This window comes from Diabrotica virgifera, chromosome 6, assembly GCF_917563875.1.
Source record: "Diabrotica virgifera virgifera chromosome 6, PGI_DIABVI_V3a".
Lineage (NCBI taxonomy): Eukaryota > Metazoa > Arthropoda > Insecta > Coleoptera > Chrysomelidae > Diabrotica > Diabrotica virgifera.
Window position 1 is genome coordinate 143,194,642 of NC_065448.1, and position 17,621 is coordinate 143,212,262.

General features: G+C 33.3%; 1 protein-coding gene across 1 annotated transcript in view; it reads left to right on the plus strand.

Annotated features, from left to right (window-relative positions):
• The first annotated feature begins 7,205 nt into the window (after positions 1 to 7,205).
• Positions 7,206 to 17,621, plus strand: part of LOC114334637 (mannose-binding protein C-like) — a 49,721-nt gene continuing 39,305 nt past the window's right edge. Inside the window, exon 1 of the mRNA XM_050653244.1 lies at positions 7,206 to 7,433. The gene's annotated coding sequence lies outside the window, so the exon portion shown is untranslated. The remainder of the gene's footprint in view (positions 7,434 to 17,621) is intronic.

Consider the following 17,621-nt stretch of genomic DNA (forward strand, 5'->3'; position numbering starts at 1 on the left):
TTTGTATTAGTATTAATTATTATCAAGTTGTATCTGGCTAAATAGCTAAGTGCTAAAGTCACAAATAAAAAAAAAAAAAAAAAAACATGAGTATTAGTGTCATGTGTAGTGTAATTGTAGATTAAAAATAATACAGCAGTCATTATAGAAGAAAAACAACACGGTTTTCGTAAAGATAGGTTTATTAACGACAATATTTTCATTATGAAACAAATTATCAAAAGACGAAGTGAGTTTAAAAAGACACATATTGCTTTTATAGATTTTTAAAAAGCCTTCGACAGTGTCGCTAAATGTTAATAGCTTAACGGTGTCTAGTCGGACAAACTTTGATGCAAGGGAACACTGGAAGTTTTAATTGTGAAACAGGTTAAAAATTTGGAACGCCAGACTACGAAAACGTGCCATGTGTTTTGCTTGACAGAACGTCCAATTGATTTGTTACCCTTTCATTAAACTTCCTGCCAGAATCTTCCTGCATAGACCACAGTGAGGGTAATAATGGAACAATCGGTTGAATGGAACACACCTCTATACATGGTTTTTGTTGATTTCGAGCGTGCCTTTGATAGCCATCTCATGCTGGTATATGGAAAATTTTAGAGCTAATAAACATTCCTCATAAAATAATTTCCATTATAAAGTCACTGTTCACTGAGGCGACATGCAGCGTGACACACAATAGGATTAACAGTGACGAATTTGACGTACTAACTGGAGTCATACTGGGATGCGTGCTTTCTCCGTTTCTGTTTAACATAGCTCTAGCCTATGTTCTCTCTTAACTAAACTTCCACACAAAAGGGATACACTGGACGTTAACCACACGCCTAAGTGATTAGTAAAACCAAATCCATGAGAACAAATGCAAGAAACAACACGCTATTTAATATCGAAAACATGCAGATTGAAAATGTGGAAAACTTTACGTATCTTGGAAGTGTCATAACAGAAAGCGGAGGTACAGAAGACGATATTCCTATGAGAATACGAAAAGCTCAACAAGCATTTAGCATAGCCCTGTTTGGAGGTCTGGAGAATATACTACAAGGTCAAAGATCCGAATATTCTAGTCAAATGTTATGTCTGTTCTACTCGATGGATGTGAAACCTGGAAAGTGACAAAATCCCTTACAGACAAATTACAGGTCTTTGCTAACAAACGTCTACCAAGAATTGTCCGAATTTTCTGGCCAAACACGATCAGAAACGAAGATCTGCTACACTTGAACCAACAAAAGAGGGTAGAAAATGAAATAATGTCCAGAAAGTGGGGCTGAATAAGTCACACACTCCGAAAAGATAGTTCCAATATTGCAAAGACTGCCCTAGAGTGGAATATTCAATGAAAAAGAAAAATAGGTCACCCAGCACAAACTTGGTGAAGATCCATCATGGACGAGATAAGAAGTCAAGGAAAGTCCTGGAATGAGGTGAAGACTCAGTGTACTCTTTCCTACGATTCCAATAGTTCATTAAGGCCATCGGTACATAGTTCGCAAAAATTTTACGGTTATCCCTACTTTTTCTGTCTTTACATGGCAAATTACGTGTAGTAAAATTCACACTGGTATGGATATGTAAACATTACTAGAATGTCATTCTACTTGAAAATGTCAAAATGTTTCAAATTCTACTTGAAAATGTCATCAATAACTTAAAGAGATGGCTTTTAAATGTTCTTGGAAACTGTTGTATAATTGCAAATTATTAATTCAGTTAATAAATGTGATAATTTTTTTACTAACTATATATTCAGTGATTGTAATAATTTATATGTACAACAAAAACTCATACTCAATCGAGAAAAGAGGAAAAGTGTTAAAGTGATTTTTTAATAATATATTGTTACTATGGAACGCTTACAATTTTGAACATCTTTAACAACAAAATACTTGAATCACAAAATACATATAATATTTGCGTTCGCGGGTACAGTGAACAAATTGTCGCCGACAATTTCTAACCTCACTTAATATAAATAATATCGTTAATAGATAAATACACAAGGTACATTTACTTTTAATTAATATTCTTCTTCTTCTTTAAGTACCGTGCCCAAATTTTTAGGCGTGGGTAGCTTCCATAACAATTTGCCGATATCGTTCTCGATCTTGTGCGGCATGTAACAATTGATCTGCTGATAAGCCAGTCCATTGACGAAGGTTTCGGAGCCATGAATATTTCTTTCGACCAATTCCCCTTTTTCCGTCGATCTTTCCATTGAGAATTAACTGCAGCATCCTGTACCTGCTACCTCTCATTATATGCCCCAGATATTCAAGTTTTCTCTTTTTTATCATCTTCATTAAGTCACCTTCGCCTTGACCTACTCTGTTTAAGACTTCTCTGTTTGAAATGCGTTGAACCCAAGATATTCTGAGCATTCTACGATACGACCACATCTCAAAGGCTTCTAATTTGTTCATCATGTTAACCTTCATGATCCAGGTTTCACATCCATATAGTAATACAGGATACACATAACATTTTAGGAACTTGATTCTTAGTTGTAAGTTCAGCTGAGAGTGGCTCAGAATAGATCTAAGTTTCATAAATGCTCCTCTTGCAATTTCTATACGAGTTTTAATTTCTTCATCCGGATTTAGTGTCTCGTTTATCCAACATCCTAGGTATTTAAAATGGTTAACTTTTGTTATTGATTCATAATTGACAATTAGTTGCATAGGGCCGACGTCTTGTTTACTAACCACAAGTAACTTTGTCTTTGTTGCATTTATGTTATGTCCGTTATTGGAGCATTCTTTAGTGACTCGATCTATAAGGAATTGAAGATCTTTGATATTTTCAGCCATGATCGCGGTGTCGTCTGCATATCTGACGTTGTTAATAGTTTCTCCCCCGATTCGAACTCCACATTGTCCTTCCAAGGCTTCATTAAAAATTATTTCTGAGTATACGTTAAACAAAGTTGGGGATAACACACAACCCTGTCTGACACCTCTTTGAATGCAAATTTTGTCTGTTTCTTTGCCGTCTACCAGAATAGAAGCTTCTTGATTCCAATATAGATGTTGTAAAAGTCTCAGATCTTTATCGTCTATTCCAATCATTTCTAGATATTCAAACAACCTATCATGTTGAACTCTATCAAACGCCTTCTCAAAATCTATAAAGCAGACGTAAATTGGTTTCTGTACTTCCCATGATCGTTGAAACCGAATTGTTTGTTTCCCATTGTCTCTTCACATTTCTGCTTGATTCTATTAAGAATTATCTTAAGAAGTAGCTTGAGAGAGTGGCTCATGAGACTAATTAGTCTAAAGTCTTTACATGATGATGTATTAGGCTTTTTTGGGAGTGGAATAAATGTAGACTCTAACCATATCTGTGGCATCATGCCAGTCTCGTATATATGGTTATAAATGTTTGTTAGTTGTGAGACATTGTCGTCATCCAGAAGTTTGAGCCAGTCTGATGGTATTTGGTCAGGGCCTGGAGATTTCCCATTTTTGCTCTGTTTGATGGCTTTCTCTACTTCCGCTTTTAAAATACTAGGACCAGTATTCGTATACTTTGTGGTGTTAAGTGGTGGCCTCGTATCCAGGAAGAGCTCTTTTATATAGTTAATCCATTCTTCCGTTTTTTCATCCAAGTCGAGAATTATTTTACCTTTGGAGTTTCTCATAAAGTGAGGAGTTCTTTTTCTCTGAGTGTAGGTAATTTCTTTAAGCTTTTTATGTATATTAAACTCGTCATGTTTTCTTTGTAGTTCTTCCATTTCACGACATCTTTGTTCCATCCAGTCCTCTTTTGCTCGCTTAACCTCGTATCTTATTTGTCGATATATCTCTCTATACCGAATCTCGTCTTTGTTTTTCCAATTTCTTCTTTGTTGAATAAGGTCTAGTATTTTATCGGTCATCCAATCCTTTTTCTTTCTTGGGTCTTTTTCTGGTTTCAAAACTTCGTTTGCTATGGTGACCATGGCGGAATTCATGATATCTAGATTGTGACCGATATTTTCTTTTTCAGATCTTTCTAACTGTTTTTTAATCTCACGATTTATCTTATTTCCGAACTCATCTGATATTACGGCATTTCTTAGGAGTCGAGTATTAGGTTTCTTCTGCGTTGTGGGGGCTTTTATTCTTTTTAGTTTTAGTTTGAATCCAGCACAGAGCAGATTATGGTTAGCTGCTGCGTCTGCACTTGGGTATGTTTTTGTAGATGTAATACTGTTTCTAAACCTTCTATTAATGATAATGTAGTCAATTTGATTTCTGACTGCCTTTCCCTCTTGATCAGCTGGAGATTTCCAGGTATATAGTCGCCTTTTAGGTTGCTGAAACAAAGTATTTGCTATAATGCATTTCTCTTCTTGGCAGAACTGTATTAGTCTTTGCCCTCTTTCGTTCCTTTCTCCAAGTCCATACTTTCCGGTTAAATCTTGTGTGATTTCAGCACCAACTTTTGAGTTGAAGTCTCCCATAATAATTGTAGCTTCATGTTTTTTTGTGCTCCGGAGAATTTGTTTAATTTGGCTGTAGAATTGCTCAATTTCTTCATCTGGTTTGTCAGCTGTTGGCGCATAGACTTGTATTATATTAATATTCAGTAGTTTATTTTGCAGCTGAATCATCAAATCATCATTATACGATCATTGAAAGGGACGATACAGTTACGAATTTCTTCTTTGAAAATGATTGCGACTCCGTTACGTCTGGGTCCTTCTGCCTTTCCCGAGTGGTATGCAATGTATCCGTTACTCTCAAATATGTTTGACCCTAGCCATTTCGTCTCGCATATACCTAGGATAGGAATGTCTAGTCTGGCCATTTCTAGCTGAATATTTTGTAATTTCGCACCTTCAAACACAGTTGTTACGTTCCACGTAGCTATCTTGTGGATTTCCACGACACGGGGTTTTCGTGTGTTGACGACCTGAGAGGCCCCGTGGTCTGGTTGTGATCTTCCTCCCCTGCCGGATCTTGGATTCCGAAGTCCATGATCATTAAATGTATCTATAGTTTCCTTATCTGTCATGGGAAGCTGTACTAGAGATATCCACAAGGATCTTTAATGTAGTGGTTTCTCCTGGCCTTCTACATCCTGATGCCGTTGACCATTTTCTGGTTCCTCCGCCTTTGAGACCGATTTCTCGGTCTCAGGACAACAGAGTGCCCTACCACTCACCAACTCATCCGCCCGACGCCGTTGGTCAGTAAGTGGGGGATTGTTTATACCGGCAATCATTCGGTGAAAAGTATTGATAGAAGAAGTGATAGAAGTAGAAAATAGTGACCCTTCTGCCCTCGGAAACCTAATAGCCATTCGGGGTCGGAAAAAGTAAGAATTGGCCAAGTGAGGCCGATAGGAAAGATTAAAGAAATCTTACTCAAGACAAGTTGAAAGAGAGTAAAATGTGAAGGCCCTCATGACTCGCCAGATGCGACTCATGAGAGTATGAGTATTTTTCACCTTTTGTTCCCGCTCATACATCGGGGTGTTGACTACAGACTGTATGGCTTGTCCAGCGTACCATAGCATGATGTAACGAAATTCATGTACTCCCATATAATTTTGGAGCCGACACATTCCGTGACAACATGGCCTGACACTAATTAATATTAATAACTAATTATTAAATTATACTAGGTAAATATACCTTGTATATTTATCTATTAACCATATTATTTATATCATTTTTAAGTGCGCTTGCGTTTTGCTGCTAATTTGTCGCCGACTAGTCGCCGACAGGCATCCGCGAACGCACTTATTATCCTGATGTATTCTCTGCTTGGATCTTCCAAAAATAATATACAATAAATAACTTTGTATAAAGTTCACGCCTTAAATCAATTTTTTATCAAATACCCTATATATCAATATTATTTAATCAACAACTCAAAATATTCCCGATGAAATGTAAAATATTTAAAATTGTCACTGATTGTCACTGTCTGACTGACAATATGCTGACAATATTCTCTTCGACTGAGTGCGTTATAAGACAAAGGTAGATTTGGAAAATATCACCACGGACATTGCGTTCATTTTTTTCGAATCTTGAAAAAGCAAATAAATATTTTTGAAAAATTTAAACGCAGAACGAAAGACGAAATTATTACCTAGGGCCGAAAGTCACTTAGAATAAATAAAAAGTTTGAATGTGATATTTGAAATTAAAAATCACACTAAATTTTCTCTTAGTTTTTCACCCCTGTAACTTATTAAAATAAACATTATAGAAGTTCTCATGGACTTTCTGCCCTCACTAATAACGTAATCTTTCATTCTGCGTTTAAATTTTTCAAAAATACTTATTAGTTTTCTCAGGATTCGAAAAAAAAATGAATCCCCATTTGAATAGCATTACAGCCGAAAATACGTACCCATCCCCTTAACAGTCGTTAACATCATCAGGGACATGCTAACATGCTTGAAGTAGACTTCAAGTAGTAGCGCGAGGAATGGAACTACCTGACTTGACAATGGCAAGTGAGATCTTGCCGAAACGTCGTCAAAATAATGGTTTTGATAAAATAAAGGGCATGAAGGGTTTTGATAAAATAAGTGTTGAGTAAAGGGTAAAAAATCAATTGGAAGTTCTTTCCGACAAAATACATGGGATGGTCAGATATCTGTCTTTTGCGGCATGCAAAAGTTCGCCAGTATTAGTTATGCCTGCCCAGTTCTTCATGTTTGCTCGGCTCTTGCCCTTAGTCTTTCCTTGCATGATTAGTTGAGGGATGCGTATTTTTCCCCTCTCAGGATATGGCCCAGGTATCCAACTTTTCATGCCTTGATAAAATTGAGAAATTCTCTCTCAGTATTTGGTCTTTTTAAGACTTTCTCGTTACTCACCCTATCTGTCCATGGTATGTGGAAAATTCTTTGCAAGGTCCACATTGGCCACAAAAATGGGTCACAAAATTGGCAGGTTTCACCAAAAATGTAGAACAATTCACAGGATATTAAATAACAAAAACAGAATCCTTTTTCTATTTTCTAAGCCATACTACGTCTCTGAGTGACACATAACTTATCTTCGAACATAACTTTAAACACTTCTGCAACTTTTTCCACCTGTTGCAGAACAACTTTATTATGAACTCTACCTACTCAGCTGTTTCGTAGGATTCTTCGATTAGTACTCCCACATTCCAAAAGATCAGTCAGTCAAGGACACCATGTAATTGAGTAGACAATATAGAAATACAATAAAGGATACAGTGATTTAACTTTATTAGACAAGTGCGTCGGTGTGAGTCGGTGCGTTGTCATGGTGGAAGGGTTTTTTGGAAGTTGAAAAGAGAACGTGAACGGACGCCACTGACGCAAATGCAGGTGTTAAATTGGTGCTCCTCTATTTTTACTCCATTAACTCGGAAATAGTGAGTTTTAATTTTTCACAAGTTAATAATATCAAGTTAAATCTGAAAAGTGCAGTGATTCAAAGGCTGAAAACCGTAAGCAAAATCAATATATTTAAGTTAGGTTATATGATTTTAAAGTCTATAAATTTAAATCCATTAGTAGTTTCCGTTAAATCCATTATTAGATAATTTTAATTAGTAATACAAATTTCACTGTTATTTTTTTTGAAGTTATACTTCTTTAGGCGCGATTGAGATTGAGGGTGAATTTATATTGATCTGTGCGCATGCGCACACCGACAGTATGGTATTAGTCGTTATACGGGCTCTGATTGGGTGTTGAAATGATCTGTCAATAATAAATAATTGTTCAATATGAAGGTAAACAAATGTATAATATATTAGTTTTATTGTTGTGAGGACAGAAACAAAAAAGTTTATAATTGTAGTGCCATTTAAATAGTTTATAAAAGCAACAGGTACGTAATATTTGTAAATGTATCATAGGTGCCTACCTATTTGAACCTACCAAAATACATAGTGTGTAATACTTTTATTTACATAATTTGATTACCATCAAAATTTCTATCAATCTTCACCTAATATATTGTTTTCTTACTCTATGTTTTGTTGTATATTTTCAATTCAAAATCATTTCAATTCAAAATCAAAATAATTTAATTTAATTCAAAAATGTCAAAAGCTTAATCCGTTTAGTTAGTCGATCTTCGCACATAATGACACATTGCCTCCGTGGCGAAGCGTTTAAGGCGAATGAACCCCAATATAACAACCGCGCTGATAGCTGGTTCGAATCCCAATAAAAACTTTTATTTTTTTTATACATTTTATGATTGTAAGTATATTTATTATATAATTTTATTTTCAGAAAATACGCATTTAGTTAAAAAAATTTCCGACAATTAATGTTCAGAAATCATTTGTGGCATTTTTAATGTGTTTGTGTGTGTTTTATTCTTTTATTATTTTAATTTTTGGCACTGTTTTAATAAAAATGTTTGAGAAGTAGTAAGTATAAATTAGTTTAATATTTAAATAAAATATAAATAAAAAGTATATTAATTTCGTTTAAATCATATAATAGAATTATAACTTCTTACGTGCGTACAAAGTACACACATACATTATTTTTTTAAAGATGCTCCTGACATAAGAATGCAACATGTCCATCTTCAATCAAAAATCTCTAATAGTTTTTGATATATTGCAAAAAGTCGATTGTCATTTTGTAACTTCAAAGCTCTGTAACCCTTTGTGTGCACATTTGTACTAAGATAAGTTAGGTTCAATCGAACTATTTTTGGTCCCAGAATATGTGATTTAATTTATGACCTGCCTTTTTGTTACATCTTGTATATTTAATCAACGAGAATATAATGAATACAAAACAAAATGGAAACAGCATGAAAACGGTATGAATGAAAATCAGCAAACAAAAATATATTGAAATAAAATCAGATGAACGAGATGAATCACATGAATGAATGAAATTTCATTGAGATGAAATGATAATGCCAGACGGACCAAGCAACAAATGTCTAAACCCTAGAAGAAACAGAAGAGGAATAACAATTGTTATGAAATATGTGAAATGCTTAGTGTTAATTATTTAAAGTTAATTTCTTTTAAAAATCCACGAGGAAAAAGTTTTCCTGTAGTTGGCTGTAGGCCTATTACAAAAAACGAATAAAATATTTTTTCATATTCAATGAATAAAACAGGAAATTTTTTCCTTATGGATTTGAATAAATTGTTTTATAAAAGGTATAATATTTGTTATTTTCTTGGAGTTTTGACAATACAAAATTTAGAAAAAACATTGTTAATACACTGGGAGATGGACCATATATTATCCAGCTTGAGACTACATATTTTGGTGGCTAGACGCTTGTATTGATTAGCCAAGTTGACCATACCGTCAAATATAAAAATCCACAAGGAAAAAGTTTTCCTGTAGTTGGCTGTACAAAAAACGACTAAAGCCCTTTATAAAAGGTATATTTTTTATAAACTGCTCGTCAGAAGTTAGGGATATAGAAAACTATTAGTACAGGAAGCGAAGCTTTTCACCTCGCAATTTTTACAGAATGGATCGATTTGCTTCAAAATTTGAGAATAAGTCGTGGATAATCCAAGGATAAAATCTATATGATGCTGGAAGGCGCTTTTACTATGGGGGTGGTTGCCACCCCATCTTGGGGGTGGAAAATTTTAATTATATTTTGACCACAAAAGTTGATAAAAACGTTAATTTTAAGTAAAAAATGTTATATACATTTTTTGATAAAATTAACAATCTTAGATTTATTCGCTATCGAAAGTGTTAGTTTTATATCGAAAAAATTAATGTTTTTCGGTATTATACTTATTTACGATTCGCTCAATTTTTGCCGTAGAATTTTTTTTTAAACCATATTCTTTAGAATTTAATAACCTACAATTTCATATTTAAATATTTTTTCGTATCTCTGATGTTAATCTTTATATTCTGAAGAAAATGGCATTTTTACCAACCTACAAAAATTCGTTATTCGCTCTTAACTCCAGTTTTTTTTTTTAAAACTAATCATTCTAAGCCAGTAAAACTTCTAGAATCTATTAATAATACATAAATAAAGAAGAATAAATAAGGCTAATGACTGAAAACACCGCTAACTTACATTATTATGCTTCCAATTGGATTTCAAAATCCTTTTTTTTTTTTTTTAAAATATATTGATTTTTTAACTGTAACTTTTTATATTTTTTTTTCCTAGAAAGTTTGGTACAAAATAATTTTGTAGGTTTTTACAAGGTCTATAACATTAATTATATTAAATCCTTTTAAAACCCTCAGTCGTAAAACGAGATGACTTTGAAAGAATTGGTAAAGGTGGTTTTGCATGTTATTACAAGATTTAATTGTCAATAGCTCACTCAATTTTTTCCACAGAAAAAATTTTTGCAAACTATCTTCTTGTAAATTAAATAAGCTACAATTTCCTGCTTAAACATTTTTTCGTATCTCTGATGGTAATCTTTTTATTCTAAAGAAAATGCATTTTTTACTAAACTACAAAAATTCGTTAGTCGCTTTTAACTCCATTTTTTTTAAACTAATTATTCTAAGCCGGGAAAACTTCTACACCCTATTAATAATACATAAATAAAGAAGATCAAATAAGGTCAATGACTAATTTAAATTAGGGTGGTGATTAGGGGGTTGTTTCGGATCACTTTTTTGCTGAAAAAAATAGGGACTGACATTCTCTTCATTATAAGTCACTTAATTTTTGAGCTATAGGCTCTTTTTATTTCTGGAGATGGATATTTTTAAATAGTTTAAATTATTTTGAACAAGTTATCCTCTAAAAATGTATAGTTTCCCCGTCTTTTGACTTTGAAACTACAATATTTAACATTTGACGAAGAAGAACGAACATATAATTAAGTATAGCTCGATTACTGTATGCCTTAAAGAAAATTAGAAAAAACGGTTTTGTTTACTTTTTCAAAAGCTACATTTTTGTTGAGCAAAGTTGTTTGGATAAAATCAAAACTTTTTGAGTTATTAGCAGAAAACTGATTAAAAACATTGAATTTTTGTTTATTGAACGTTTTTTGCTTAGAATGAATGTTTTTACTAATTTTTGTAGTCAAAATATAATAAAAAATTTCCACCCCCGCGATGGGGAGGCAACCACCCCCATGGTAAAAGCGCCTTTCGGCATCATATAGATTTTAATCCTTGGACTATCCACTACTTATGCTCAAATTTTTAAGTAAATCGATCCATTCTGTAAAAATTGCGAAGTTTTCTCGTATTTTAAGTTTCATTACTTGGAATATATGCTCAATTTTAATAGTTGATTTTTTCGCGAATAGATTAACGGATTTCGCTAATTTATTTTTTATTATATTAAATTTTTCTTTAGTATTTACACAGGTATAGAAAGGTTTACTCAAACTTTTTTTTTCAACTTATACCAGGTAAAAAAAAAGAAATGTTTTTCTTCTGCTATGTTTGTGACACCCTGTAGAGAGGACGAGGTACAAATGTTAGTATGAATCGAAATCGTATTGTAGTCTAATGTTTTGTGCACATTTTGTTTTTTGAATGTCCCTGATATCTTTAGAAACAAAAAAAATGACGGTTTTGTAATTTAACTTGCGTTTTAACCGAAACAAAAGTTTGAGACACCTTGTAGGGAGGAAAAGACAATAAATCGAGTATACAGTATACCTCAATGTTATTTTGTAGTCTCATATTTTGTGAATATTTTATTTTTTTAATTTCTCTGATATCTTTAATAACAAAAAACTTCACGATATTACTCTTTAATGTGTGTTTTAACTGACGAAATGCGTCACTCATGTTAAACCTAGAAAAATATATTAAGAGTAATATTGTGCAGTTTTTTATTTTTAAATATATCAGAGAAAGTAAAAAAATAAAATAATCAGAAAATGTGAGACTACAACATAATGTAGAAGTATATTCACCTTTGTGACTTTTCCTCCCTACAAGGTGTCTCAAACTTTTGTTTCAGTTAAAACACATGTTAAATTACAAAACCGTCTATTTTTTTGTTTCCAAAGATATCAGGGAAAATTATAAGAAAAACATTTTTTTTTCTTCTACCCAGTATAAGTACAAAAAATAAGTTTGAGTCAACCTTTGCACAACTGTGTAAATACAAAAGAAAAATTTAAAATAATAAAAAAATAGCAGAATCTGTCTGTTCACGAAAAAATCAACTAAGAAAACAGCATAATTTTCTATATCCCTAACTTTTGACGAGCAGTTTATATGTACAAAAATATACCTTTTATAAAGGATTTTAGCCGCTTTTTTATTTTCTTTTATTTTAATATTTATTTTTAAACTGAATATTTAAAAATTTCTGCCTTTCTGTTCCCAGCAAACATGTAATTATTATAATTAATCTTCAGACCTACAAACAAGAGCCAAATCCGAACCCAGGAAAGACTTTTATTAAGCCTAACCACAAGTGTATCTCAAAAGCTGTATCGTGTAATAAGCGGAATGTGTTACGAAGCCAACTAGAAAGATAAATTTCCCAAGAGGTCAACTGAAACATTTATTTATTGATCGAAAACGGCGATGATATAAATATAGGATAAAAACAGAGCGATTCCAATATACTAAGTAATTTAATGGTAATTTGAAACGTATATGTATTATACAAGAATAAAAACCGCTAAACGCCGTAAAAATGAGTGGCGCATATAATATTCCAGCTACAAAAGAGCTGATATGAATATTACGTTGCGCGAAAATGTATTTTCATTTTGATGGAAAATAACATTCTAGTTTTGTTTTGAAAGATTTTTTCATAATATTTGCTAAATTTTGAAATAAAACGCGCCACAAAAGAGTAGCTTTGATACAGTGTGCATTTTGAGGCTCTTTTGTGGCGCGTTTTACTTCAAATTTAGCAAATATTATGGAAAAAATTTTTCACAGTAACACTAGAATTTTATTTTCCATCAAAATGAAAATACATTTTCGCGCCACATAATATTCATATCAGCTCTTTTGTAGCTGGAATATTGTATGCGCCACTCATTTTTACGGCATTTAGGGCGTTTAGCGGTTTTTTATTCTTGTATCGGGAGTTTTTCAAAGTTTTTTATAAATTAAATGTATGAAGTTGAATATAATGTTTCTCGATTACACATTAAGCGTCATAAATTATCACCTTTGTCACATTCTCTCCTAAACGATCTAGTAGTTACGACACCAGACTTGTAATAAGACAATCCGAGTTCATATTCCAGCCATCCTAATAATTATGACCGGCAAATGAACTCGGATTACCCGATCAAAGTTAGCGTCGTAACCAATACAACTACATAAAATATTTCAGCGATAATAGTTAAATGGATTATACTTTTGGAGCTCGATAACTTCTGAATGGCTTAACCGATTTTGAACATTAGACATGAGTTTTAAACGTATTGACAAGTTATATCTGATGCATCTAAGGTCAAGGATGATAACTGAAGGTATTACAGGAATTATTGAGCTTGATAAACCATTTTTTCATAAGAAATAGATTTGATCATACTTATGAAGCCTATAACGTGAACAATCGAATTTTCCCAGATATGAGGTATACACCGTTAGACGCCTTTAGAGTTCTTTTATAAACGCTCAGTTATTGGCGCAATTCGTAGGTTGAAATTTTGAGTAATTGTAGATATGATCTGGACCGCTTAGACACCATTTGAAAGCTTAATTCAACGCTATTAATTTGCTGTATTTACGGTTTTCCTGTCTCTCCTTGAACCTAAGATATATACGCCCAAAAAATATATTATTTTGTATCTACCTAGCACTATTATAGCTGGCTTATGGGTGGTCAAAAGTCACAAACTACACCGGTTCTTAATCCGTCCTGGCCCCCTTCTCAGGGGGCCAGGACGGATTAGATTAGGCCAGTATTAAAAACCTTTTTTTTTGGTTTCTCATTTGGAAGTGTATTTCTCGAGATATTAGACCGTTTCTATAATTTACCCATGGTATCAGGATAAATCGTTTTTCTCAATTATAGCGCCATCTATCCACAGTTCGAAAAAATGTCTTGAATAAAAGTTGCTTACTTTTACGTAACGAATCCAAATCTGCAAGAAAAACTAGGGGTTTCCATTTGAGATTTTAAAGTTACCCCCCACCCCACCTCCAGGGGGTGTAGTGGGGATTGGTGTTTGGTGTCATTGGATAGATTCTTGAAAATGATTGAATACGTATTTTTCAGTTTTTCGATCCGATGTTTAGTTCGCGAAATATTCGACCGTTCCACTACTTTTGGGACACCCTGTATATCGTGTCGCATTTAGGGGTATTGTGAGCCACTGACGAGAACTACCGTTCTCGGTAATTTTATATCACGTAACACTTTTTAACTTTTTAAAAAATTTATTTTGAAAAATAAAAATATTAAAATTACATGCTACACCAATCAGCCAATCGGTCCACCGCTGGACATTGGCCTCCCTCAGTTCTTGCCTGTGTTCTCTACACGGGGCCGCTTGTAGCCAGTTTCCCGCTCCTCTTTTTATGTCATCGGTCCATCTAGTCGGTGATCGTCTTCGGATTTTTCTAGTTTCTGAGCCTCCATTCCATGATTCGTCGTGTTCACCGTCCATCTTGTGTTCTAGCTAAACGCCTTGTCCAGTTTCACTTAAGCGTCGTAGCGACGTCTTGAATTCCTGATCTTTGCCTGATTTGTTGGTTTGCTGTGTGGTCTCGAAGGCTCACGTTCAGCATTGCACGTTCCATGGCACGTTGTGTAACTCTGACTTTATTTGCGGATTTTTGCGTCAATTACATTTCATTACATGCAACACATCTAATTAATTATAAATTAATATAAACGGCGGCAAATAGATTTATGCAATCGGCGGAATGCTGACTACGTGAGAAAGTCTGAAAATCTTGATTCTCGCTAATTGTTAATACTGGATTTGTGTTGGCTCAGGTGGCCGAAACCTGATACCAATGGGAACTCATCGTTATCATCAACCTTTGTTGATATTATTCAGCCTTAATTAATCCAACTTTGGACATAGGCCTCTAATAATTCAATCCAGTGTTTTCTATTTTGGGCCACTTGCTTCCAGTTGTGTACTCCAATCTTCTTAATGTCGTGAGCCCATCTTATTTGTGGCATTCCTCTTCTTCTCCTTTCTAACCATGGTGTCCGTTGTTGTATTTCGTGATTCAATATTTTATCCTTTAGTCGGCATTGTATCCTGCGAAGCTCCATTTTAATTTGGCAGCATGTTTTCCTGCGTTTACTTTATAACTCGAAAACGATCAACTTTAGAGAAAAATTACGAAAGACTTTTTTTGTTTAGAATGATCCAAAAAATTTGAAATAATATCTGACCCGGTCGAAAATTCTTGTTTAAATTTCATAAAAAAAAATGTCATTTTTAATTATTAATTAATTATAGTTAGAACAAGATTAGATCGAGAAACCCTTTTTTTTTGTAATTTTTAATATGCAAAATTATATATCCAATAATTTTTATTCATTAAACAGATCGGTGCAAATTGACCTTATATCGGATCCTCTACTATCTGTAGTGTTATACTATATTATAGCCTATTATAACTTATTGACTAAATTAATGTAAATAAACAAACAAAAATGATAACTTGGAAAATTATCATTTTTGTTTTAATTTGTGTTAATGTTTTAATTTACATTAATAATATTTAGGTAAAATTTAATGAATATCCTAAATCGCTTCACAAAACTGTATATTTGCTAATTGGATTGATAAAGCAAAAAGTATTTTTACATGGTGTTTACTACCAAAAACTGCGATAACTGTCTAAAATGGTTCTGCATATTGTTATTACCAATTCCGATACAAAACTTTTATAAATAGTACACATGTTTGTGTTGTAGATCTAATGGCGCGTCCGCATTGGTAAATTTTTCGTGCGTATTGACCTAATGATTCATCGCAAGATTTTGCGTTGCAAGATCTAGGAGCGATCTAAAGAGATGGCACAGAACAATTCTAACCTGGAGACCATACCAACACAAAAGACCCAGAGGCAGACCTCCTATGAGATGGTCAGATAATCTGAAACGGACTGCCGGGAAAAATTGGCTACAAGTACCGTACAACAAAAAACAATGGAAGGAGGACTTGAAGAGGCTTATGTTCAGATGTGGAAGTGAATGGCTAGATGATGAAGAAGAATACGAACAAAAATGCAGGTCATAAATTAAATCCTATATTCTGGGACCAAAAATAGTTTGATTAAACCTAACTTACCTTAGTACAAAAATGTTCACAAAAAAAGAGACAGCACTGTAACGTTACAAAGTGAAAACCACGAAACCAATGAAAATGTTTTCATATTGAAAACTATTAGAGATTTTTTATTGAAACTGGGCATGTGGTATTCTTATGGTATGAAAATCTTAAAAAAAATAAAAGTGAAATTTGTGTACCGCATAAAAAAATTTGTGCAAAAAATTTGAACAAAACCTCAAAAACAGCTCTCTATTTACTCCCCTATCAGAGCAATAATCAACTCAGTCCACATTTTGTTTAAATAAAAAATAAATAACTACGTAAAAAATAAGTAAAAATGAGGGTATTTGGCTTCGAACTCCATCGTACTCATACTACATCGATTATATTTTCGCAGTAAGTAGGGAGTAGCTCAAGAAACAAAGTCTACCCTATAAACTAAGGGGTGGAAAATTTGTTGGTCAAAATAACCACAAAAGTAGCTAAGGTATCTGAAGGTAATATCGCCAAGCTAACAGGGGCGGCCCGTCGGGGTAGGCAAGGTAGGCGCCGCCTACCCTCTTCAAATGTAGTACAATAATATAAATTATTAATATAAATTACTTATTTCAAAATTGTAATTTATAAATTTTGACACAATACCTAAAATAAAATAGCAAAAATTATCCAAATTATTTTTAAAAATATCCAAAAAATTTTCTCCGTAGTTATAATTATTGTACGCTCCTTGTAGTATCAGTAGTACTGTATAAGATTCTATAATATTCTTCCTTGGTCAGGCACTTGAAAACGTAGCCTGAAATAGAACGACGCCAACACCGAATTGACGTGCGATCTCTCTCTGTTTACGCGAGCTGGCCTGCTGCAGGTCTGCTGGTAGCGACCGTATTCAACGATTTTGAAGGGGCGGATAGGCACAGAATCTTATAGCCGGACCTACAAAATTGTATCAGTTGCTTCTCTTGTGTCTTGTGAAACTGTTTTAAATAATTGTTTTTTGATTTTGGCTGTTATTAGTAGGTTAAGTATTGAATAAAACTAGGTAGGACAATTTAAATTTGTTTATGAAAACTGAATAATAAACAGGTAAATTTGAGATCGGTCTATTGAAGGGCATTTTAATTTTATATTAATTTAGTAATAATTCACTTTAGTAGTAATAACGACAAATAAATCCGTGAATAGTTATTTGTCAGTCGTCCATTATATTTTTATTGTGTTTCAATACAATTTGGATAATTTAAAGTTAAATTGACGAATTGTCTTATTAGATTATACAGGGTGTAACAAAAATACAGGTCATAAAATAAACCACAGATTCTGCGACCAAAAATAGTTCGAATGAACCTAACTTACCTTAGTACAAATATGCACACAAAAGAAGTTACAGCCCTTTGAAGTTACAAAATGAAAATTGATTTTTTCGAAAATATCGAGAACTATTAGAGATTTTTTGTTGAAAATGGACATCTTAAAGAA